This window comes from Canis lupus, chromosome 27 (assembly GCF_048164855.1).
Source record: "Canis lupus baileyi chromosome 27, mCanLup2.hap1, whole genome shotgun sequence".
In the NCBI taxonomy this organism is placed as follows: Eukaryota; Metazoa; Chordata; class Mammalia; order Carnivora; family Canidae; genus Canis; species Canis lupus.
The window spans coordinates 10,402,043-10,428,163 of NC_132864.1; the positions used below are offsets into that span (position 1 = coordinate 10,402,043).

The window sequence follows — 26,121 nt, forward strand, 5'->3', positions numbered from 1 at the left end:
AGCACCCTGGGCTTCTTCATCCCATTGGTTGCACCTGGAAAGACACTGTCACCTGCTCATCCTTGAATCTACCCAGGATGAGTCCACATGCCCTCTCTATCGTAGCTCCTGGGAGGTGAGACTGGGCAGGACTTCTGCGTGAGCATGAAGTATGGAATTCAAAGGCTTGAGGTCAAATCCTGTCCCCCTGCTCCCTGCGGCCCAGGAAATGAGTTTCTAAGCTGACACATTAGCATCCTCACCCTTTGTAGGTAGGCATACACAGGGCCCTTGGCCATTATTGGTCATGATTCCAACAGAGACCAGCCTGGGCTTGTGGTCCCAGCTGGGGCCAAGTGAAGAAGACCCAGAAACATCACAGATTTTCCTGAGAAGAACAGGTGTTCTTTTCAGAATTGGAACATTGCACATTATTGCTTCTACTCCTGCAATACAGTTTTAGCATCAATGCCCTCATTCTCGGGAAGTGGCAGAAAGTGCACCCAAATGCACATGCCTGGGATCCCTGGGTGGCGCAGCGGTTTGGCGCCTGCCTTTGGCCCAGGGCGCGATCCTGGAGACCCGGGATCGAATCCCACATCGGGCTCCCTGCATGGAGCCTGCTCCTCCCTCTGCCTGTGTCTCTGCCTCCCTCTCTCTCTCTGTGTGACTATCATGAATAAATAAATAAAATCTTTAAAAAAAAAACAAAAACAAATGCACATGCCTTCATGCCACCACTTTTCCTGCTGGACAATGATGCCATGTAGAAAAGGAGGAAGGGATTTTTAAGCTCCGCATAAGGCTGTTTCCTAGATATCCCTTTTGCTTAGAGTACATCCAAGTTCATGACCACAGCCCTCCTCTCTCACCTGCCCCTGCCCACCACACTGCCCACACTCCCTGCTGCTCAGCCACATTGGCTTCCTGTGGACCTCAGGCCGTGAAAGTGGGCGGCTGCAGGTGGTTGCCTTGGCTATTTGCACTCTCTGCAGGACCCTCTCTTGGATGCTGGCAGGACTGGCTTTCTTCATGGCAATCTTGATTAAAAGGGAGCCTCCCAGAGAGGCTGTTCCTGACCACCCACTGAACCTCCCTCAGCAAGCTATCATTTCCTATCACATGACTCTTTCTTTCTTCTTCGGCACATTTACCTCTCTTTGATGGCTCCGCTGGCCTCCAGTCGTAGACACCAGTCCCCATGAATGATCTAACCCTTCCAAAGTACACAGGAAGGAAAAAGACCACCCAGCACCCCCGGTATCAAATCTGCAAACACAAGAGTACAATCAATGCATGGCATGCAGGACTGGTTTAATGCATGTACACCCATTAATAAGCTCCTATTTTGCATGTGCGTCCATTAATAAGCTCCTCTTCATGAAAATACAGCTGGTCTGCTCTGCGTTTCTAAGCTTCTCACGTTGCAAATGCACGTTTCTTTGCCCCTTCTTTCATTCAGATAAAAAAAATGAAATGCTTGGAACTCTCCATCCTTAAAGGGCTGAATGCACCAGAAGAACTGCTGATTGCTACTATTTAAGGATCTAAGACTGAGTCTTTTTTCAGAGGAAACGTTCTTTCTGTAATGGAAAACAATGAACCCTAATTTGGAACTTTAACATCTAGATTTTTCATAGTGAGCCAAGGAAAGCTGGAGCTGCTAAGGGTTTAAGATTTCGTTGTTTTGTTTTTAATCATCACATTTACAAAAGTTTCAAGCTGCAGTAACACACGGTGCTGACAGTGGAGAGGCATTGGAACACCCGGTGCTATGGGAACTGGAGTCTGGCAATGTCCAGTAGAATTTGGAAGCCACGCCCACCGATCCAAAGAGCTTTGTCCCAAGAGTGGAAGTAAGGCACCACAAGCCGTAGTGCACTAAGTAACAAGGCTGCTGAATGCATCATCCTGGTGGGAGAAAAAAATAACTTGGAAGCACCCTACCGTCCCACAAGAGAATGGTTGGATAAAGGATGCATGTCGACATTCTAGAATATTGTGTAGCCTTCTACTGTTCAGCTGGGGGGTTGAGGCTGGAGTCAGGGCGGGGTCTGTGCTGGGCCCTGCGGTGAGTGAGGTTGGAAAATTAGGTACAGCCTCCTGCTGCCAGGTCCAGCCCCCAAGGAGGCACTTAGAAAGAGTGATCAGGAACTTCAGCCCATTATCCCACTGACCCCACACTGTGTGCATAAAACAGGCTCACATGCCTTCTCACCCTCAGACTTTTGGAAATTGTTCCACAGCCCACATGCAGCTTCCCGGGACAGAGCCTCTGATCTCTGCAGTTCTCTGATAACCCTTAACAAATGAACACTATTTCCAAGTGTCCCTCTCAGCATCTCACCTCAAGAATCACCTTGAACATCTTTTCTCTGTTGAGCTGAGCCAGACTGAGCAGCTGGAAGGCAGAGGTAAGATCAGCAGTGGGCCCTGGATTCCTAAAGGAGGAAGCCCAGACAGTGGATATGGAGCCAGAAGCAAGACGTGCCTGGTTGAGCTTGGGAAGAACTTGGGTTTTCTGGACTGTCTGCACCAGAGGGAGCTCAGTCCATACCTGCATGCAGCAAAGGTCATAGATGAAACCTATGACCCTCAGGAATCTCCCCCAAGATTGCAATCATTCACACATTAAGCTCCCCCATTTTTTATTTTGACAGCAAGACAACAGGCCCAAAATGGAGTCACTTATGCTAAGCCCCAGGTCACCAAACCAAGACTTCACTTAATCAGTTTTGGCTCCCTCAGGAAATGGAAGCTTAAACCAGCAGTCAATCAAGAATCACCTGATCAGCACCAGTTGGGTAACCTGCCTCATAGTCCCTGGTATCCGCTAAAAGGAAACTAACCCAATAACCACCACTCCCCTTTTTTACCTTGTATAACTTCCTTATTCCTGCTCCCGTCTGCCTATAAAAGCCTCATTTTGTACAGCTCCTCAGAGCTCCTTTCTATCTGTTGCATTGGATGCTGCCTGATTCAAACTGCTGCGTGCTCAAATAAACTCTTGAAATGTTTACTAGGCCTCAGTTTATCTTCGTCCAGTCTAAACTATTATTTCCAGAATGCATTCTGGGACTCCTCTATAAAAGCTGTCTGGGGTACTTAAATACAATTGCAGATTCTGGGGACGTAGGCAGACATCCTAAATCATCTTCTGGAGGGGTTGGCAGCTCCAGAATCTGCATTTAAAACTAGCCTACTCGATGATCCTGCCGTTCACACAAATCTGAAAGCTGCCAGGCTAAACTGACAACTATTTTTAAAAGAAATGATGTGTTACTTCTAAATACTTGTAATGACGTATCCAATCTTAATGAACGGTATTCTTTTATTCATTTAAAATGGAGCTAACCAAAGGCCTATGTAATTTGTTTATTTTCTTGTTCTGGGTAATTTGTTTAAGACGAGCAGAGTAAATAAGAATTGGCTCTGGGGAAATTGTTGTTCTTGGGGTCTGTAAGGATGTATTTCTGAAATGTTCTTGGACATCCAGGATCTCTTCTAAGAGTCGACCCAAACGTCCCTGTGTTACTATTCAGGCGGTTGGTTTTCCCCTCCCTAGTCTTTCTGCCTGTTCTCTGTTCTGATTGAGAGGATTTATTTCACTAAATGGCTAACCTGGCTAACCTTGGTAGAAGCTTGGTATCTTACCCAGGAAATGGACTGTGGTGGGGTGAAGCAGTCCACACCCAGGCCAGTGGAGAAGAGACATTGATCATGCCTCCTCCATCCTGCCTGCCTCTCCCATGGGATCTTTATTTTTTTTTTTCTAAAAGACTTTTATTTATTTGAGAGTGAGAGAGAAAGACAGTGAGAGAGAGCATAAGCATGAGTTGGGGAGAGGGATCAAGGGAGAGGGAGAAACAGATTTCCTGCTGAGCAGGAAGCCCAGACATGGGGCACGTGGGGCTCAATCCCAGGGCCCTGGGATCATGACCTGAGCGTGGAGATGACCTGAACTGAAGGTAGACGTTTAATCGCCTGAGCCACCCTTCCCCTGGGATTTTAGATGAGGTTTATGAGTGGCCAGAACCTCTGGTAGATTCTGAGGCTTTGAACTATTCTTCCAAGGAGCCAGCATTTTGCATACTTTTCCGCCTTCTCTGCTCTGTGGAGCAGGAAACCCTGACACTCCCAACTAAATGCTGTGAATGAGCAACTTGACAAAGAAATCCTTACCCCACGCAGTGGGGTCTGAAGGGAAGACCGGTGTCCCGTTCAGGTGGTTACAAGACCCTGATCTTACTCAAGTCTAGAGCCATCGAGCCGGGGAGGCAGGCATGCAGAGAAGCATTTGTCTTCATTAATAAAGGAGATTAACCTTAGCATTTCCTGGCAGCTGTTCCAACAGCCTGCTTGTTATCACAGCGGGCATTTTTTTTGAAGCATTTAAAAATGACAAATAATATATCACAACAGCTGCTGGAGTTTCTCTTTTGCAATAACTTTCTGTATGAGGCTTAGAATGATTTCTTCTTGGACTCCTCCTTGGGGCTGCCCATTTCTTGTGGCTTGGGGGCAACTTGAAAGGGAATGCCTGTGACCATGAACATAACTGAGCACTGATGCTGTATTTCTAACTGGTACCTCATGCTTCCCTCTCATGTCCATTGAGGTCACAGAGAGACTAAGCTAGTGATCAGGGGATCCCCTTGCAAAGTGATCTTGGCCGTTTGCTCTGGTTGGTGTTTCCACTGCCTCCTCCCAGGACAAGTTACTCACCTCTCACAAGATGGTTAAAATCTCCAGTCCATTCCTCCACACACCTACCAGATGCCTGGGTTACGTTACTTACACATACAAGAGGACATCCATCTCCTCTGATTGAAAGTCTGTGATACTTCCCTTTATTCCCAGAAAAACATCCACATTCTTGGTGTGGCCTGGAGAGGCCCCACCTGCCTGTCTGAACCAATCCCGTGTGACTCTACCCTATGCTCATGACATTTTTCTTCAGTTGCAGAAATGTGCTCAGCTCTTTCCTGTTTCTAGAAAGTGCCATGAGTATTTCCTTGTCATGGAAGATTATTATCTCCTTAACATTCAGGTTTTGGCTTCAAGTCAAGTTGACCTAAAGAAGAGAAGAAGAGTCTGTATGATGTAGTTTAGAACTGTTATGAGCAGCGAAATCAACTGAGCAGGCCCTCCGCAGCCGATTTCCCAACACAGAGCAAAGGGGTGATGACCATCAGGAGTGGCTCCAGTAGCTGAGGATGCCTACCTCCTCTTTAGGATGTAGGGCCGTCGTGTACGTCCTGGCCTACTGCAGAGTCAGGTAGAATCAATGGATTCAGACTGTGTGAGGAGTGATAACCCGATTTGTTTCCAGCCAGAACATTTTTTTTTTTTCTTTTTTTTTTTTTTTCTTTTTTTTTTTTTATTGGTGTTCAATTTACTAACATACAGAATAACACCCAGTGCCCGTCACCCATTCACTCCCACCCCCCGCCCTCCTCCCCTTCCACCACCCCTAGTTCGTTTCCCAGAGTTAGCAGTCTTTACGTTCTGTCTCCCTTTCTGATATTTCCCACCCATTTCTTCTCCCTTCCCTTATTTTCCCTTTCACTATTATTTATATTCCCCAAATGAATGAGAACATATAATGTTTGTCCTTCTCCGACTGACTTACTTCACTCAGCATAATACCCTCCAGTTCCATCCACGTTGAAGCAAATGGTGGGTATTTGTCATTTCTAATAGCTGAGTAATATTCCATTGTATACATAAACCACATCTTCTTTATCCATTCATCTTTCGATGGACACCGAGGCTCCTTCCACAGTTTGGCTATAGTGGCCATTGCTGCTAGAAACATCGGGGTGCAGGTGTCCCGGCGTTTCATTGCATTTGTATCTTTGGGGTAAATCCCCAACAGTGCAATTGCTGGGTCGTAGGGCAGGTCTATTTTTAACTCTTTGAGGAACCTCCACACAGTTTTCCAGAGTCAGCCAGAACATTTAAATGTCCATGCAAGACCGTGGAGAGCTCCCGGATGCTCCACTGCAACATTGCCAATATTCTAGCTAAAGAATGGGTCCTGAGTGAGGGTGAACCTTCCAGAAGGAGGCAAGGCTGAGCAAAGCCCCCAGCTACCTGTGACAGATGTGTTCATAGACTGGAAGTCTAATACGTAGAGATCGCAATAATCCTCACACTGATCTACAGATTCCATGTAATCCTTATCACACCTCCAGCTGCCTTTGCTACAGAGACTGGCAAACCCAGCATGAAATTAGGAAAGGCCAGGGTTAGAGACTGAATGTTTGCATTCCCCCAAAATTCATCTGATGAAATACCCCCTCGCAAACTCCACATTTTCTAACGGCCCAAATCCTGCTCCTTGATGGACCCACTTTTCATGCCTGGATCCTTTACACATGTGAGGGAGCAGGTTCTGGAACAAGGGATCTCATTTCCAAAGATGAATCGAAACAATGCAAATTTCCTAAAAATACTCCCCGAACTACTGTCACTCCATCACAGAAGGGCTCCCTTAAGACGCTGTCACTCATCTCTGGTGAATTCATTCTATAAACTCTTAGTAAGGCCATGACACCCAGAGAAACCGAAGGCACCCTAGCGCGCCGTGGTCTCAGTGTTACTTGTAGAAGTAGACGTTTGTCAAAGCGACGATCCTTCTGGAAAGGTCATCAGGCCCAATTCGGGAAACTCCAGGCATCATGGCATGACTCCCACCCCCTCTGGATGTGAGGTCCCTCCGATGGCTGTCCCTGCCCCAGTCCCAGCAGCCCGGTAGCCGAGGTCTGTGAGTGTTTGAAGTCAGGCCACTGAGACTGTCTTGACCAATCGTTCAATGGCTCCGAGAGATCACCCCCATATTTCTCAGAGCCTCAGGTTCATACTTACATTTGAGCTCACTCTGGGTCAGATATGCTGCCTAGCTTTAAAATCACAGTTTAGGGGATCCCTGGGTGGCGCAGCGGTTTGGCGCCTGCCTTTGGCCCAGGGCGCGATCCTGGGGACCCGGGATCGAATCCCACATCGGGCTCCCGGTGCATGGAGCCTGCTTCTCCCTCGGCCTGTGTCTCTGCCTCTCTCTCTCTCTCTCTCTGTGACTATCATAAATAAATAAAAATTGAAAAAAAAATATTTAAAAAAAAAAATCACAGTTTAGGTGAGTACGTCAGAATAATGGCTCCCCACTGAGGCCCATGGCTTAATCCCAAGGATCTGGAATATGTTGCCTTGCAAGGTAAAAGGTAATTAAATTTGCAGATGGAATTTAGGTTTCTAACCAGTTACTTTAGGAAAAGAAGATTATCTGGGTTGTCTGGGGACCCCAATGTAATTATGAGGGTCCTTATCATCAGAAGAGAAAGGCAGAAAGGATGGTGAGAAGGTGAGCTTTGACCTTTGATGTTACTAGCTTTGAAAATGGAGGAAGGGGCCCATGAAGCAGGGAAGGCGGTGGTGGCCTCTGGAAGCCAGAAGGGGCCCTGAGTTCACATCAACAACAAACAGGATCCTCGGTTCCATCACCTTCAGGAGCTGAATTCTCCAACAACCGGCAAGAAAGAGCAGCCCATAGAGCTCCCACAGAGCTTCCCTGTCGACACCTCAGTTTCCGCCTGGTAAGACCCACTTTCAAACGCTGACCTGCAAAACAGCAGGGTGGTAGGTGCGTGTGGCTACAAGCCACAAACAGTGTGGTCACAGTGGCAGCAGGGGGCCTCACCAGCTGGGCTTCTGACTGCAGGGCGGTACAACCATGCTCGGCATCTCATCTCCACCACACACCCCAGGGACTTGAAATGCTCCCTGGCACCCAGCTTCCTGGGGGACTACAACAACACAAAACATAATCCCTGATCTCAAAGAAACTAGAATTGATCAATGCCCACACTTAAAGTTTGCAAAGCCAGCTGCACACTGATTTTTGTCTGTGTTCTTGCTTGAAGCAACATTTGACACTGGGAGTCTTGGCATGAAAAACGTTGGTGGCCACAGGAGCCCGCACCCCCACCCCTCACTGTTGTGAGCACACAGGGGGATCAGGCAATGCTCTGCTCTGAATCACTTGTGAAAACAAGGGTTGTGTTCTCCAATTCACCAGTGTGCTAACTTCATATCTTCTCTTCCACCCACCCACCTCATTCATTGACATTACAAGCACGGTGGGCTGGGGAAACACCCCTTTCAGACCCTGACCCATGAGCCCTCAGCACCGCTGCCCCTTGGGGAGCTTTAGCAGCATAGGACTTGGCAAAATGAAAACATGCAAGTGAAACCCAAGAACGAGCCAGCCTGCATCTTGACATTTGAGCTTTCCCGTTCCTTTACACTTTAAAAATCTAGATGCATGTCATTTTTCTTGGGAAATGACCTGTTTTATCTATGGCACCTCGTGATGTTGTGTAACAGTCAGGCACTGCCTTGTAACAAAGATGGGCACCAATCAGCAACGTCTTGCCGGACGGACGACAATCTGACCCTCTATTCCCTCATTCTGTACCATGTCTCTCAGAAACAGCTGGCAAACAAGCAGAAAACAGGGGTTCCCCAGACCCCAGTTCACTCCCCTAGAGAAGCCAGCCTGGTTTTATAAGACTATCACCCACAAGGGGCACCCTCGAGCAGTCAGGTGAGTGGGTGCAGACCTCACAGGAATTAGACTATGCTCTGTTCCATCAGGTATCCTACAGCCTGGTGGCTTCTTGTGCTAAGTTACTGCTACTTTCTCTCCACACTCGTCTCCCCTGGAGAAAGCAGGACTTAACATCATTGTCTACAAACAGACTGCCTCATGAGCCAAAGGTAGATATTTTTTTAGAGGGAGAGTTGTTTCTGGGGAAATTGGCAGATTGGCAAATCAGCCCTGAGGTCCATGGCAACATTTTTTGTATTTTGTCTGTTGATTTGTTTGTTTGTTTTTTTCTATAAATACCTCTCATTCCCTTTCTGTGTTTTAGAAACAGGCCAGCACTTCTCCACCAGGCTCTAAATAAATGAAGGCACCGTTACAATCCTTGAACATATCAGCATGTTAGGCTGTCTTTAATTATGGGATAATCCTTCCTTTTTCATTAGAAAAATTGCTGCCAGAAAGCAGAGAAGTCTGTCCCTGAGCAGAAAACACTTCCCGGCTCCTTGGTGAGCTCTCTGACACCAGCCACTGAGCTTTACATATTCCTCTGGGCTCAGTTCCAATCCCAGGGCCTGGTCCACAGGCCCACCAATCAATGATTATAGAACAGATGATTGAACGGAAATCCCTTTTATTATATAGCATCTTACTTCTTAAGGACATTTTGAGATTTCCAATCCAATGCACAGATTGAACATGTGGTTTGACCTCCTTTTTGCTCCTGGGACTACATTCCAATGATGGGAAAGAGGAAAACAAAGAAAGCCCCCTCTGCCAGTTATTTGAACGGATTTGGGTAAGAGCCATAGCAGCTAAAGAACACACTGAAAACACCTCTGAAGGGCAGAAAGCAGAGGAAGCCACAGTCAAGGATAGAGCACCCAGGGTCATCTTCATGTGGAACTAAGATTCAATGAATGTGGGGATTGGAAATTCACTACAGTATGCAAATCCTATGCACTTGAACAAGCAACACAAATAACAATAATTAGTAACAGAGGGGGTCCCCGGGGTGGCTCAGTGGGTTGAGCATCTGACTCTGGATCTCAGCTCAGGTCTTGGTCTCAGGATCGTGAGTTCAAGCCCCGCATCGGGCTCCGTGCTGGGCGTGGAGCCTACTGTAATAAAAAATTAATAATACTATTTAGTAACAGAGGACAAGAGCAGAAATGAAGGTGAAAATGGCGCTCAGTCTTTAGGAGCTAGAATTAACTCAAGACAGTTAAGACAATAGCAAAAACGATACTTTAAGTGATGGCCCCAAAAATTAATTTCACCATAAGACTCTCCTCACTCCAACTAACCAGAATGTTTAAACACCCATAGCTCTGGTGTCTACCAGCTACATCACTGTGGATCCTTCATCTTGTGATGGATACTAGCAGCAATAAATGTAGCACATTTTATCAAAAACATGAATAACATTTTGAAAAATAACATATTATGCCCTTGCCTCTGCGCATTCCTGTGTCTCTCCTCATAGGGACACGTACTTGAATGACTACGGTTCACTGCTAATGGTTCTTTTAGGGCTCTGTAATTCGAGGGACATTTTGCTCTCCCCTTTCCATGTTATTCTGAATTTTTTTAATAATGAGAATCATTTTAATAAAAATGCTAATGATGTCAATTAAAAAGACATAAGCCTCCATCTATCACAGGCAAGAGAGGAGCACCAGCTGATGGAGGACTGGGCTCCCCTGCTTCAGCCTCTGCAGTAGGACCTGGGCATTCGGAGCAGGGACCAGAGGCTTCATTTGCACACATGCAAGGGGGAGTCAGAGAGAGATGGGGAACACGTGGGAGCAAGAAAGCAAAGGGAAGAGTGAACCCCTGCAGGCAGCTGGGGAGAAGCTCAGGCCAGGTGTACTAGTTAACCCCCAGGAGGGGCTGAGATGAGAGCACCCGCAAGGTTGGTCACATCCTATTTTGGCCAGGGAAATATCTAGTGAAACACATGAAGTGATGAAAGACAAAGCAAGCACAACTGCCTCCTGACAGTTGATAAAATGAGACTATTAAGGGGCACCTGGGTGGCTTAGTGAGTTAACAGCCGATCTTGATTTCAGCTCAGGTCATGATCTCAAGGTCCTGGGATCGAGCCCCAAGTGGGGTCCCTGCTCAGTGGGGAACCCGTTTCTCCCTCTTCTTTGCTCACGTGAACTCTTGCTCTCTCTCAAATAAATAAATAAATATTTTTAAGAAATGAAGACCATTAAGCAAAGTTTGTCAAGCTCAGGAAGGCACCATGCATGGAGGCATGGGCCAGCCTTTTGCTGCATCTCACCTGGGCTGGCCTATGCGCTCCCTGCAGCCACGGAGGCCAGGAGCTACGGGCTCGGAGCTCGCGCTCCTTCTGACTGGTTGGAGTTCTGACATCATTGTTGATAAATATTTTGAGATTTGCCTCTCTTTCATAAGCACACAGAATTAAGAACGAAAGTAATCCCTGTGTTCCGTGTTCTGACATCCTGTGTTCTGGCCGCATGTGGAGCATTGTGCTAAGAGCTATGTCCATACTACTGTGTTTAATCCTCAAAGTACACCATTGAAATAAATATGCTGGTAGGAATTATTTTGCCCCTTTTGAAAAGCAAGGCTCCTAAGCCTGAGTAGCTTTCTTACCTCTACAGAGCTAGCAAATGGGGCAATAGGATTGAATCCAGGCAACTGAACCTATGGTATTAGAGGTCAGCACACTTTTTTAAGGAGCCAGATAGGACGTATTTTAGATGTGAACCCTTGCAGTCTCTGTTCCAATTCGTCAGCACTGATGCTGTCGTGAAAAAATAGGCAGAGACAAACAGAAACGAATGCACATGGGCCAGGATCCGATAAAACTTCATTTACCAAAGCAAATATTTAAAAGCTATGCCACCAATAGCTGTTTTTTGAATATATCATAAATATTAATGGTACTGAGAGACCTCTGAAAAATGTGCCATGTCACATTCCTGCAAAAGAAATACCCAGAATCTATTACTGACTGACACGGACACCAATCTCTTTCCCGAAATTTTTTAGCTGGCTTTTCCTCCCTCTTTCACTTTGGGAAATGTGTTAGCAAAGGTTTGTCCGAATGCAGGCAGGTCATTTCTTCCACTTTGTGGGATGCAGTTCTTTCTCCAGGAGAAATCATATTTTGTTTTCCTATTCTGATGTGTGCTAGGAAATGAAAAAACATCTAAAGTCTATTATGGGGCCATTGGGGTAATAGGTTTACTGAATACAATCATTAGGGTCCATTCACAGTAGCACTACTTAGTGGTGGGCAGTTGAATTCCAGGTTCGAAGTGTGGCCACCCACTCTTTAGCAATTACATAGAAGAACGTTTAGAAAGTACACAGTGTTTAATCTGGTCGGACAGAGATGGTTATTTCTGGTCATTTGCACAGTGTACCCACCGGGCGTACATTTTCCTTGACATTTTACAATTGCTCCTTTCAACTGTGAAATCACTTTTCTATAACTCAGCTAACAGCTGTTTGCAGAACACCTCACTCATTCTGGTTTATACGAGAACATAAAAGTGCCATCTGCCTGAAGTTGATTCTGGAAGCCAGCAGCCAAACAGGAGACAGACCGCTCGGGGATAAAAAATCACTGACAAACTTGCTTTGGGAAAAAAGGACGTACAGACAGTGTCTCAATGGCCTTAGGGAGTGAGGGACAAACAGAAATAAATTCCTGGAAGCTATTTCTTGTTTAATAAACGGAATTCAGTCATACTGCTAAAACTTTCTTCTTGGTGATGACGACCACTGGCTCCACCTTTGGAGTCAAGATTCTGAGTGTTAGGAGTGTTAGTTCTCACTGAAAAGGGAGAGGGTAGATGGAACAGGGCTGATCCTGGACCTCGATGCAGAAATGGCACCACAGATACACGATGCCAACAGCACCAGCTCCCCCTCCTGCAGTGAAGGACAGGAGGGCTCATCAACCCTAGCTTTCTTCCCTGTAGAGCCCAGATTAGACCTTAGGGTCTGCTCAGTCCAAGTATTTTTAAAAGCCACCAATTAGCAAGGCCCGTATACTCACTGGAGAGGGCTACCAAGACTGCTTGATGGCAGGAAGGAGAGGAGGAGAAAGAGGAAGAGGGGAAGGGGGGGGGAGGATGGGTGGGGGAAGGGGAGGAGGAGAGGGAGGGGGAGGAAGAGGAAAAGAAGGGAGGAGGAGGTGGAGAAGGAGAAAAAAATGGGGGAGGAGGAGACAACCTAAATGATGCTGGACAGGAGGAATGTGAAGTACGTCGTGAAGTACAGACGTTGAAGTAACCACAGTATAAATTACTGTACAGCAGCTTAAAAAAATGAGCTAGAGCTCTTTACACTGAGAAAATACATCAAACATATATCATTGTATGCAAAGATTAACTCAAACAGAGTAATGTCTTTTATTTTAAAGATGTTCATATATCAGAAAATATACCATACATCTTTTTTGCAGCCACATATCTAGGAATGGAAATGCATGGAGAAAGTTCCAGAACGAAGGCATACCAAAGTATTAACAGTGGTTACTTTTGAAGAGGGCACCAGAAGTTGAAGTGGGTGGTCAGTGGAGACCTGACAGTCATGTGTGAATGTTTTGGTTTATAAGAGAATGCATTCATTATTATTCTTAGAATTAATTATTAAGTCGAAATGTAAACACAGTCAATAAAAGTCAGGGCAAGAAATAAACCTGCAAGCTGTGGTAGACAGAATAATACCCCCCAAAAGACATCCACAAGGCCATCCCCAGAGAGGGTGCATAGCTTACCTCTGCAGCAGAAGGGACATTGTCGACATGATTGAGTTTAGGACCTAGATGTGGGGATGATTATCCTGGATTATCCAGGCTGATGCAATATAGCCTAAATCCTTCGTCTATCATAGGGATTTGACAACACAGAAAGAACTAGAGAGTCACTGGTTTTGAGGATAGTAAATACCAGTCTATTTTTGTGGTTGCCTCTGTCATCGTTGCCTGTGTTCGTTTGGTTGGACAGAGGTCCTGCTGCCCTTCCTCATCTCGAGATGGTTTAGGAGTAGCTGTCATCTCTCCAGGTCTTGCTTTGTAACAAAAATGTTGGAGCCTCTTAAAAGAGAAATGTGGTCATGCCCCCCTAAAACAGGCGCAGGAATCTCCCCTGAGGGCTATTTCAGCGTATTTATTAATTTGGCAGCAGGTAATATAACTGACATTTTAAAATCTAGCAAATTTGGTCATGCTAAAATTTAATAAGTAGCTTGGTCCCTTTATGTCATTTCAGAGCCAATGGTCTTAGAGGTCATTTGCAGTGCAGGCCATCACCCAGCCTGACCAGCTTCCAGAACACTCATATCAATCTTTCTGCACCTCAGTCATTAAGTAAGAGACCCTTCCAGGATGGATTAGCCCAACCAGGAGGCTCTAAAAGTCACAGTAACGCCCACACAATCCATACAATCCACAGAGAACTGCCCTCCCCACGGAGCTCAAAGGCACCCGTGGTGCAAGATGCAGTGGTCAGGGGTAAGGCAGCAGATGAGGACCTGCTGGAGTGCCACAGCCAGGCACTCAGCTCTTACACCTGCTCCCAGAGCCGGGCTGGGTACCTGCCCATCTAGGAAGGGCGGGGCAGGACTCCCATGGGTGGCACTGGTCACAGGCATCAGCCTCCTGGACCTTGCTCCATAGCTGCTCTGGCCTGCTCCAGCAGGGCCACAAGGTTTGAGCAAGGCGTCCTCCAGACGGTCTCATGAGCCTGTCCTCCTCTTCCATGCAACCCGATTCCTAGAGCAACAACCGGGCCAGTTCCAGAACCACTGAGGACTCACACTCTGCGTGAGAGCCCAGCTCTGTGAGTTACATCGCCAGGCAGCAACGTGAGAAAAGGTCATGACTATCACGGAGGGTTGAAGGAGACAGGTGTCTATGGCGAGAAGGTTCTTCAAGAATCATGTCCCTAGATGCTCAGCACTGTGGGGAGTAGTCGCTCCCACTGACGCTGCAGCAGGTGCACCAGGCAGGCAGGCACTCTCCCGGTGATGCCGCCCACAATGCCACCCACAGTGCCACCTGCGCGGCCGAGGCTCAGGCTGCAGGCCCAGCCCAGGGGCCCCTGCTCTCCTCCTTCAGTGCAGCAGCCAGACCACAGAGAAGACACACAAAAGGGCTCCAAACCAGGCACAGAGTTTACGGGAGGTTGGTGCCCATGAGGGGTGTAGCAGGGGAAGTGAGGAAAGAGAGGAAAGCCTGCTTTTCCATAGAGCCATGGTAGCGCTGCGAGCTCCTCACCCTGTGTCCCCAGACCGTGGCTCTTCTACATGGGTCCCAGCTCACAGGGGGCTCTGCTGCCCCCTTACCAAGCGGGAGCCCATCCTGCACTCCAGCTTTGCCCTCTGCACCTGCTGATTCGCTGCTCCTGCTACTATCAGACCTGATTCTCTCTCCATGCAGCTGGTTACGTCTCATGGACCCTAAAACAACATGCAGGTACCCCCTTCCCCACGGAGGATCTGCTCCAAGACCCCAGTGCCTGCCAGAAACCATGTAAGACCCAACCCACATACACTGGGTGCTTTCCTAAGCACACACAACCGTGACAAAGTTTAATCTATAAATGATGCACAGCAAGATATGAACAACAATAAAATGGAACAATCATAACAATATACTGTAATAAGTGTTATGTGGACGTGCTCTCTCTCTCTCAAGATACGTGATTATACTGCACTTCCCCCTTCTTCCTGTGATGGTCTCCTCAGTGGAGACAATAGGAGATGAAAGGCACAGCGTTAGGCTGCTTTGACCTTCCTACCATATGTCAGAGTGGGGACCACCTGCTTCCCTTCACATTCCCACTGGGTGCTCAGAATTGGCAGCAAAAAAGGATGATGGTCTTCTTTAATATACCTGCCCCCCAACCCCAGCCATATCAGAGGGCTTCAGAACCCACGCGAGGCCACAGGGCAAATTCTTCCATCTAAGTAGGATTCATCACGGGGAGTTCACGTGTCTCCATCTGAACAAGGTTCTTCCAGAGAATTTACAAAGAAACTCCAGGGGGCAGAGATTCAGGACAGCATCACTCTGCCTTAAAATCTACAACCGTCCATCTCCGCCCCTTATGAAGGTTCCTTCCTGCCATGTCGTGCCAAGGAAATAGAATCACAGGAGGTTTTAGGGCCTCTGGGACCCTCCCCAATTCAGCTGGTCAGCTCCCCAAGGCTCTCCTGGCACCGGCGCTTCAGATGTTGCAAGTCCTGGAGAGGCCAGTGTGTTCATGGAGCAAAGCTTATCCCCAACGGGCTAGTTTCTCGACTTACGAAACTTCTGTGTCCACCATGTGCCCCAGAACTATGTTAATGAAGCCATGTTCTCTTACTGTAGAACCTAGTCTTTTGGTTTTTTTTTTTAAGATTCTATTTATTTATTAATGAGAGACAGAGAGAGAGGCAGAGACACAGGCAGAGGGAGAAGCAGGCTCCATGCAGGGAGCCCGACGTGGGACTCCATCCCTGGATGGGAATCATAAACTGAGCCAAAGGCAGATGCTCAACCCTGAGCCACCCAGCCGCCCCACTGTAGAATCTAGTCTTGATGTGCACACAGATGAAGGTAACAGCAAAAAAGTCCCTACAGGAGCCTGTTGCATAATATCTACAGTGAAACCCGGTTTAGACCAAAGACCCTAAGGCTTTCAAGGGGCACTCATGGTGCAGATGCCAAATGAAATGTCACCGAAGTGTATTTTCCTTTTTAAACAACTTGCATTAGCTACATGGGACACTATAGTAAAGTATAAAATATTTTACACTCCTTTTGCTAATAAGATAATGCAAAAGGGGAAAAAACTCCATTGTTGTGACATGTACTGTTAAAGCAAAGATTTCTTACAATTTCAAAAGAGATAATGTCCACAGAGGTGGTCTGATGATAAATATAAACTTGTTCATCAGACATTTTACCTGCCAGCCCAGGCTGCTGCTGCTGCCAATGCTGAAGCCCACCAGCATGATCTTGTAGAAGGAGCCAATTGTTCTATAAAACTATGTCAGGGGTCTCCAAGATGAGCCCCATGTTTGAAGAATTCCCAGAAGGTCTCAGGGAACCCAGCATATAGTTCTTCTTACAGCTGAGCTTTATTATAGAGACATAGGAATGATCATAAGGAAAAAAACACCGAGTCTGGAGAAATCTATGTGCTGGCTTCCACCACTCTCTCCCTGCCATGAGGGTCACACAGAGCACTCTTCTCCCAGCAACAAACATGCAGCAACACATGTGCTATGCTTCAGAGAAATCCACTGGAGGCTCAGAGACTTAGCACCTAAGTTTCTAGTGGCTATTGGCCATATAGACACTGTCTACCAAGAGGTAGACAAATCCCTGACTCCCAGAAGGAAAGCACATGCTTAGAATAGAACATGTTGTTGGTTTTTTTCCCACACTCTAGACAAGGTGGGCCTCTTTCATCAGTTAGGGGATGGAGGACACCCTCCCAAAACCCGAGTTCCCAGATGCCAGTCCAGAGCCAATCTCGCAAAAAGGCTTTTCTGAGGGTAGGTGACCTGCCCATGTTCTTCTAGTTAGTTAAGAGGTAGAACCTGGATTAACAATGAAATCTGATGTTGGGGCATCTGGGTGGCTCAGTTGGTTGTGTGTCTGACTCTTGATTTCTGCTTAGGTGGTGATCTCAGGGCCATGAGATCAAGCCCTGCATCAGCCTCTGTCCTCTGCAAGGAGTCTGCTTAAGATTATCTCTCTCTCTCTCCCTTTACTCCTCTTCCCCACTTATGAGTGCTGTCTTAGATAGATAGATAGATAGATAGATAGATAGATAGATAGATAGATAGAATCTTAAAAAAAAATAGATCTGATGCCAAAGTCCATGCTACTTCCACTTACCAAGTGGTCCTTGAAATACAACCAGATCTGAATCTCTGCCTCCCCAATGGAGTAGAGGGTCACAAGCTGATGACCTGATTGAAGCCCCAACAGTTAGCTTTCCTCACCACCCTGAAGTTGTGAGGGCTGATACAAAACACACACCATCTCTTCCAAAGGCAGCCATCACCAAGTAATCTGAAGCAACTTCCCATTGATTGAACCATTCAACATGGCACCTCTATCAATCAAGAGTGGATGAAACCAACTTTCATCCCTGGCCTCCCATCTCAAAGTCATTGCTCTCTCCTCCTGAGGACAGAATAATATTTCAGGTCTCTATAGTTTTCTAGTGTTAGACTCATCTTTGATCTCCAGATTCAGACTAAACATGAGGACTTAGATTCTGAAAATTATCTTTCATATTCAAATCCCCCTAAATAGCCCATAACATCCTGACTGATTTTCCCCCACCCAAGCCATTAAAATCTAACTCAAAATTTTGCCTTGTTTATCTGCAACATGGTTCTGAGTCACCGTGTAATTTGGATAAGCATTTCCCAATTTCAAGACAAAATAAGTTTGATTTCTTTTGATTTCGTATCTTTCAAAAGATCAGGTGCTCTAGATTTTCTGCTCCTATTCAAAGGGATTGTTGTAACAGATGGCTTCTTGATAAATGGGGAGGAGAAAACCAAGTCATGTGAACTCTGGCAGAAAGACAATATCTGACTTCCTGGCAAGTCATTACAAAAGTGACTTATTCTACTCTGAAGGCATTCGCCTTTGCTCTTGTAGAATTAAGGAGCCAGTCCCCAGATAGCTAGAGGGTACAAGTCCCCAGTATTAACAAACACATCAGGACCTCATAATGCCAACAGCATCACCCTCCCCGGGACTTTGGGTACCACAGCTACACACTCTATCATCTACCGAATCAGGTGTAAAAGCTAATGCTTTCTTAGCACAAATGGACTCAGAGATTTCAGAACTAGACCCTACAGTCAAGAGTCAATGTCAAGGTCTAGAACAAATGTCTTCTAAGAGCTTCCCCGTCTCCTAATGTCACCATGTCCTAAACCCTCAGATGTAACTTCAGGTTCTTCCACCACAGGATGAGCCTGGTAGGTTTTCAAAATTGTAGTAACAAGACACTGTATAATTACTGCCTAGTCATAGCCATTTCTTTGCCAGGAAGTCATATATTGTCTTTCTAAGACATTCTGATAAGCCTATTCACATGAGATTAAATACTTCCAGCCCCAAATGGTTATTATGCTTGACAGACTGATTAGCAAGTGTAGGAAGTTGCAAAGTACAATCTGAGTAAATTGGATGCTTTAAAATTCACTAGAAGGATGCTTTTAATTATACTAGGATATCTACTGCCTATACGTATATATAGTAAAATGGATTGTGGTACCATAGGCAGTGCAATTCCTGACTAATAATGCTTAATAGAGGAACATCAAGCCTACAACTTGCAATATTCTCATTTATGTTAAATCATCTGTTAGTGTTTTCCTAATTGTTGTCCCGGGTTTATGGCCAGGACACTTTCTTATACCACAAGGAAACTGCTATTTCCCTGCTAGCTGAAAATACACATTGTTCTTAAGAACTCGAAATCCTGAAGTTAGGGGAATGAGCTAAGGACTTTCTGCTAAGATTTGGATTCTGGTTTTTCCATTTTAATTCTGGCAAAGACTCCCTCCTTGACCACACTTCAGTCAGACTTCACCCCAAAGGGGTCTCTGTGCCAACCTCGGACTTCTGTGTCCTCAGCCTGATAAACCAGTTTACCAAGGACCTCCCCACCTTGACTTCTGTCTTAGTCAGTTCAGGTTGCTAAGAACAAAAGTTCCACTAACTGAGCGGCTTGTACAACTTCTCACAGTTCTACAGGCTGGAAGTCCAAGGTCAAGGCTCCTGCAGATTCTAAGTCTGGCAAGAATCTCTTTCCTGGTTCATGGAGGGCCATCTTCTCACTGTTTCCTTACATGGAGCAAGGAAGTGAAGGACCTTTCTGAGGTCTCTATCATAAGGGTGCTCTGCCCTGCCTCCCGAGGCTCCATCTCCTAATATCAACACATAATGGGGTTAGGATTTCAACATATGAATTTTTTTACAGATACAAACATTCGGTCCATAGCAATGTCTGATCAAATTCCCCTTCTCCTGTTTTTGACACTAAGCTTTTGGCCAGCTTTAGCAAGAATCCTGTTAGGACAATTCAGCAAGAACACCTCCCCGGGCCCCCCGGCCCTCCTTCCCTCCCCCGTTGTGTAACTGTCTGTGCATAGGTCCCCTCACTCTGCTCATTGGCTCTAAACCCCCACTTGCCTTTGTACACAGGTGGCTTTACTCACCAATACTACAGCAATCTCCCCTCAATGGAAATAGTTCTGGATTAAATCTGCCTTGCCCTTTTTAAATGTGTCCCGGGATTAAATTTTCTCTCTAACTACACTATGAAAACAAGTTTCAAGTTTGCAAACTCATCTTCTGAACTGCATTTTTAAAGTTCAAAACCATCTTCCAAATGGCCAGCATAATTGACAAGTTTGCTTTCCAAGACATTCTCTCCGATTTATATAAAGACTTTCCCCATTAAGTACCTACACGGTCCTCCCTGTCTAGACAGTTTGCATTCAACAGACAGTTTCTGAGCATCTACTGTGTAGATGACAGGGGCCTTTGCTGTGGGTGTCTCCCTGAAGAATGCCACTTATGAAGAAATGTGGGGCATCTGCGTTGATACAGGGATGCCTACCATTTGGCCCACCTAACATCCTTCCCTGCCACGCCAATCATATTTATTACTCTCTTGTTTCTCCTGGTGTGTTTAGAGCCAATCCCACCCAACCCCCAGAGAGAGCACATAATTCAGGTCTGGCCAATCAGAACATTCTACTTGCTGACCAACATGACCAATTCAGGGATGGGTGAGAGACAATTTAACAAAAAAATGTCATGTCCAAACTTTTGCTGTAACTTCTCTGAAGAGCAGGAAAAGAGCATCTTCTACTTCTGTGAGGATGGCAATGTGGATCTGTCAGGGATTCCCCTTGAAGAGGGTCTGCCTGAAAGGGAAGCCAACACAGAAGAAAGCCAAGCTGAGAGAGAGAGGAGGCAGGTCTGATGAATACACTTGAGTAACTGGATCCAGCCACACCTGAAGGTAGCACATCTCTGAACTTATGAGTAACACAAACCAACAAATTCCATTTCTTATCATGCTACATGTGTTGGTTTGATAATTCACATATTGTAAAAAGTCTACCACCATAGCATTAGCTAACATTTCCATCCCATCACATAGTTACCATTAATTTTTTGCTACAACTTGGATGAATATTGTGGGCATTATGCTAAGTGAAAGAAGTCAGACAGAGAGAGAGAGAAATACTGTATGATCTCACTTATATGTGGAATCTAAAAAACTGAACTCAGAGGAAGACAGTAGAGTAGTGGTTACCAGGAGCTGCGGGTAGTAGAAACAGGGAGATGTTGGTCAAAAGGTACAAACTTCTAGTCATAAGATTAACAATTTCTGGGGATCTAATGTATAGCATGGTGATTATAGCTAACAGTATGCTACGTACTTGAAAGAACAGTCCATTCTTATTTTATTATTTTATTTTTAAAAAGATTTTATTTATTATTTATTTGAGAAAGAATGCACACAAGTGGGGGACAGGTAGGGCAGGAGAAGCAGAGGGAGTGAGACAAGCAGACTCCCAACTGAGCATGGATCCTGATGCGGGGCTCCATCTCAGTACCCCAGGGTCATGACCTGAGCTGAAGGCAGACGTCTAACCAACTGAGCCACCCAGGTGGCCCTTTTCCTATTTTTTTTTTTTTAAGCTAAGAGGCAAGGTATCTTTGATGCCTAAATATCAAGTTAGGTATGTTGACAGCACTGAGCAAAGCAAGGCTGTGTGGCGATCAGAAGTCCCCTGTCTATGGTTGAAAAGATTTTGTTAGAAACCCAGCTCCATCCCTTATCCACTATGGGACTTTGAGAAACTGATAATTAGGGAATTTGAGTAACTTTCCCAATCTGAAATATGGGGAAAGTTTAAAAGTTTGAAGTGGAACTTAAGGTTGTCAAATTCAGTTGCTTGCAACCATCTAAAAGTTTGGGGATAAATAATGCATAGCATGGAACAGCCAAGCTGGAGAGATGTGGTCATAGTGCATTCTCCTCTATGCGTCCTGTTTTCCCTGCTGTGTGTTGCACTTCTCAACTGATGACATAAGTCATAAATACCACATCTTCGTCTTTTTGCACTTCTCAGGATCCTAGTGAGGAACCTGGCAAATATCAGATACTATAACAGTTTTGACATGTTTAGCTGTACAGAACAGAAAATCCTAAAACAATGACTTTCACAATAAAAACAACTATGTCTTAGCACAGGAAATCTATAAGGAGGCCATTCTAACTGGTGCAGGGTCTCAGCGATGAAACCAAGGAACTGAGGTCTCTCCAAAATTCATCGTTAGCGTCCTCCGTGGGTGATTTCTCACTTTCATGTGCAGCAACTCGTGTTCACAAGATGCCGGCTGCAGTTCCGGCCATCACAACCCCTTCATGAGAAAGAAGAAAGAAGCTCCTGTTGTGTATGTCCTTTTATCAAGCACAGGCTTTCCTCAAATCTTATCCAAGGACTGCCTAGAAGCTCAGTGGCCAGAACTGAGTCACATGGCCACCCCATGATAAAAGGAAGTTTGGTAAAATGAATATCTAGCTTTAGGGACCCTATAGTGGGAGGTGGCAAGGGACAGGGGCGTCGGCCACCTGGACTACAACCCCTCCAGGATGAAAGTCAAGAAAGCCAGGGGCTGAGGATGGCTGAGAGCTAACAGGCTGTTCACAGGTGAGCTCACTAAGAAAGTCACGCTGATATGAATGTGGTAACAATTCATCCTTCTAACGAGGGTCCAGTCCTCGACCAGTCTGTCTCCAGAACTTCATGCTACCATGGTGAAGGTCAGCCTGAGGATAACTTTAAAAATCTAGACTAAGTCAGGAATCCACAAGATTCATCGGTTCCTCTCACAAAGGATGCTCTCCATGGAGTTTTCTTCTCTTTTGTCTACCTGTACAGCCACAAGTATTGTCTCTGTTTTGCCAAGGGCAGCAACCCGCTAAGAATGCTTTCAGGACACTCCAACCCACATTCCATTGACCAAAACACGTCACAGGGCCAAGCCAACATCAATCTCTCGAACACACCGGTGGGAGAAATTGCAGATTCTTACGACAAAGGGCATGTGTTCTAGTGCAGAAAGAGAGTAAAGAATTGGGAGCGACAATCCAATCCACTTCGGCAAAAATGTTCTGAGGGATGGTCAGTTTTGGTTCTGGAATATATTCTTTGGGCCAAATGAATCCAATGATAAGCTGAGCAACAGGATAAAGAAACTTGAGAAGTAGTTTGGGAAAGGTGCTATTCCATGGGGAGAAGTTGGACTTTATCCCATTAACTTGGGGAAATACATTCTCAATCTGCCTGAAAGACTCTTCTAAGGATAATTTTCTCCAGGCCTCTGGAAAGCCAAGTCTTCAGCTGGGAGCTCTGCAGTCCAGCTAAGCGTTCCAGGGAACAGGGCTAATTCTCTATTTATATAGATCATATTTTTAAAATATTTAGATCATATTTAAATATGTGATATTTAAAAAATCATGAACATAAATTTATATATAATTTGGCCATGTAGAAAGATAATTAAAAGACCATCATTCACTTGTAATTTGAAATGTTTCTAGATATTTAGATTACAGACAACTGTTCTTACTGTCAAACAAATTTTTCCCTGGCTTTTTTTTTTTTTTTTTTTTTTAAGAGAGGGAGAAAGAGAGCATGTACAAGCAGGGAGAGGCAGAGGGAGAGGGAGAGAGAGAATCTTAAGCAGGCTCCAAGCCCAGTGTGGAGTCCAACATGGGGCTCGATCTCATCACCCTGAGATCATGATCTGAACCAAAACCAAGAGTTAGATGCTTAACTGACTGAGCCACCCATGGGCCCCTTCCCCTGACGTTTTATCTTAAACTAAGATGTGCACAAATGCAACATTCTGACAGAAGCAGCATCTTTTCATGCAAAAGCACAATCCTTGTTTTAAGATTATTTATAAAGATCTAAAATGGTGAGGGCCCAATTTTAATGAGAATGTAAAGAAAGCTGCATGACAATTTTTATATTTCACCACATCCCTTTCTCAAAAGCGTCAACCTGTTCTCATGAAAACATAAGCTAAGGCACATTTAGTATTCTCTCGAGTAAACATTTGATATTTGTAAAATACATGCCATCAGCCAACCTCTCTGCTAGGAAAGGCAAGAGCCAGGAAAGTCCTTCCTGTGGGGAGGGGTGTCAAGCAGATATAGGTTCAGCTGTGAGTCACAGGGAAAAAGTACAAGTCCCTTTCTCCTGCATGCATGTGGTCCAGAAGCCACTGGCCTGGGGCTGGGTGGGCCCCAGGGATACTGGAGACACAGGTTCCCTTCTCTCACTGCCCAGATATCAGGGATGGAGACTTTCTCCCGAGCTGGGCTGTTCCACTGTGCAAAGCTCCTGAAGCTTCCATTCTCAAGAATGGCCCAAAACACCAGTTGCAGCACCCGCTGTCTGGTGCATATTTCCGGCCTGACGGAGCAACAACGAAGGGCACTTTTCTTCATTGAAAGTAACTCCCCGAAAAAAAAAAAAAAAAAAAAAAAGAAAGTAACTCCCCGAAAGTCGCAGGCGGCACTGCTTTTTATACAGCAGAGCTTAGGAGCCAGTTACCTGGCCACAGCTGGTTGCAGAAGACGGGAAGAGACAGTGGTATTTCTGGGAGGCTGAGTGCCCAGCTAAACATCAGGAGTTCTGTTCTGGAGAAAGACAGGAGAGAAAGGATGGTGGCGACAAGTCCACTCTGTCCCTGTCAACAGGGTGGGGCCCCACCCACCTCCCATCCTCTCTCCTCACTCTACTCCAGCCAAAAGAGAAAAAGAAAGTGTCCCCTACCCCACCCTCATCCCTGCCCACCTGGACTCTTTGAAAGAAAACGGCATTATTTTAAAACTATAGAAAACACTTAGGCTCTTGGGGGAACCTGGAGCATCGAAAAGGGTGCATCTTCCTATAATTTCAACCTGTGCTTGATTTTAAAAAGCAAACATTAAATTTTATTTTTTTAAGATTTTGTTTATTTATTTATTTATTTATTTATTTACTTACTTACTTACTTACCAGAGAGAGGGCACAAGCAGGGGTGGAGGACAGTGAAGGAGGGACAAGCAGACTCTCCACTGAGCAGGAAGGCCAATGTGGGGCTCCCTCCCAGGACCTGGGAATCATGACCTGAGCCAGGGCAGATGCTTAACCTCCTGAGCCACCCAGGCGCCCCCAAATGTTACCTTTCAAATCTGAGTTGGCACATGACCCTCCTGAGCAGTCACCATTAAGTTGAAAGAGCTTTAGACCAAAGCAGCGGGGGAGAGAGACAAAGTGCCTGGAGAACCCGTCTGCGTGGCTGAGACAGGAGTAGCCTGCGCTGCGCTCCCAGGGAGGGTGTCACCAGGCTGGGGCGTCACCTGCAGACGCTCGCTCACTGGCAAGAGCAGGTGGAGAGGGACCCTGTCCCCTTCACCGTCACTGCCCCACCCCGCGATCCCCAACCCGGAGCAGCCACTGTGCCGCTGCAGATGGGACCCCTCGCCGGCGTCTCCTCTCCCGGAGTGGCCACCGCCCCTGTGTCCCCGCCTGGGTCAGTGGACTCCACCCTGAGCCATGAGCACCCCAGAGCAGAGAAGGTAAGCAGCCCCCTCCCCTGGGGACACTGGCCACCGCGCCCGCAGCCCCCTGAGCAGCCCCGTGAGAGCCCGGGGGGCCCGCGGGGGCGCGTCCTCTGGCGACCACGGTCGGGGAGGCGCGGTGGAGACCTGGTCGCCCCTGGGAAGCCCAGGGCCAGGGTGGCCGGCCTGCGGTGAGACACAGGTGGAGTCTCAGGTTTGGGCAAACACTGGGCTCCGCGCCCTCGGAGTCTCCTCGTCCCCGGAGTATCGGGGCGACAGACCCTGCTCACCATCCCTGGCTCTGGTCCCCTCGCGCCCAGGTAGGGGCCACCGGGAGGGGACGCGGAGCCCGGGCCCCGCGCAGATGCTCCCGCTGCGCACTCACCGGATCCCGCGCGCGAGCCCAGCCCCAGGCTCCCTCTGCCCGGACGCCCCGGAAGCCCGCGGGGACACCTCCCGCGCGGAAGGCCACACGGCGCCCCCTCACCTCCCGCAGGCGGTCCAGGTGGGAGGTGATCCGGGCACCCTCAGCTGCTCCCGCCGCGAGTCCCTCCCGCGGGGGCACCGGGACGTCCACCCCGCCCGGCCCGCGCCGCTGGAGGGCTGCAGCTCCTCGGCCTGACCCTGCCCCCGGAGGAAATCTCGCCGGCCGCCTCCTCCAGGCAGCCAGCCGGTCTGCGCGTGGCACTTGTCAGTCGCGCTCTGTTGTCTTGGGGTCTGTTGACTCCAGGAATTAAAACTCTCATTCACTTGACTCAGGACCATCTGGGACAAACAAAAGGGAAAGAAGCAAGGAGCACAGGGATCCACATTCACATAGGTGGACACAGACCTGCGGGTCAGGTGCGAGAGTGTAAAGACCCCAGATAGACCCGCGGAAACACACCAAGA

At 46.8% G+C, this 26,121-nt stretch overlaps 1 long non-coding RNA gene across 1 annotated transcript; it reads left to right on the forward strand.

Moving 5' to 3' along the window:
* Positions 1-1,806: 1,806 nt before the first annotated feature.
* Positions 1,807-2,998, forward strand: LOC140618956 (uncharacterized). Its single transcript, XR_012018928.1, has 2 exons — positions 1,807-2,393; positions 2,640-2,998. It is a non-coding gene; the product is annotated as an uncharacterized lncRNA (long non-coding RNA).
* Positions 2,999-26,121: the final 23,123 nt, after the last annotated feature.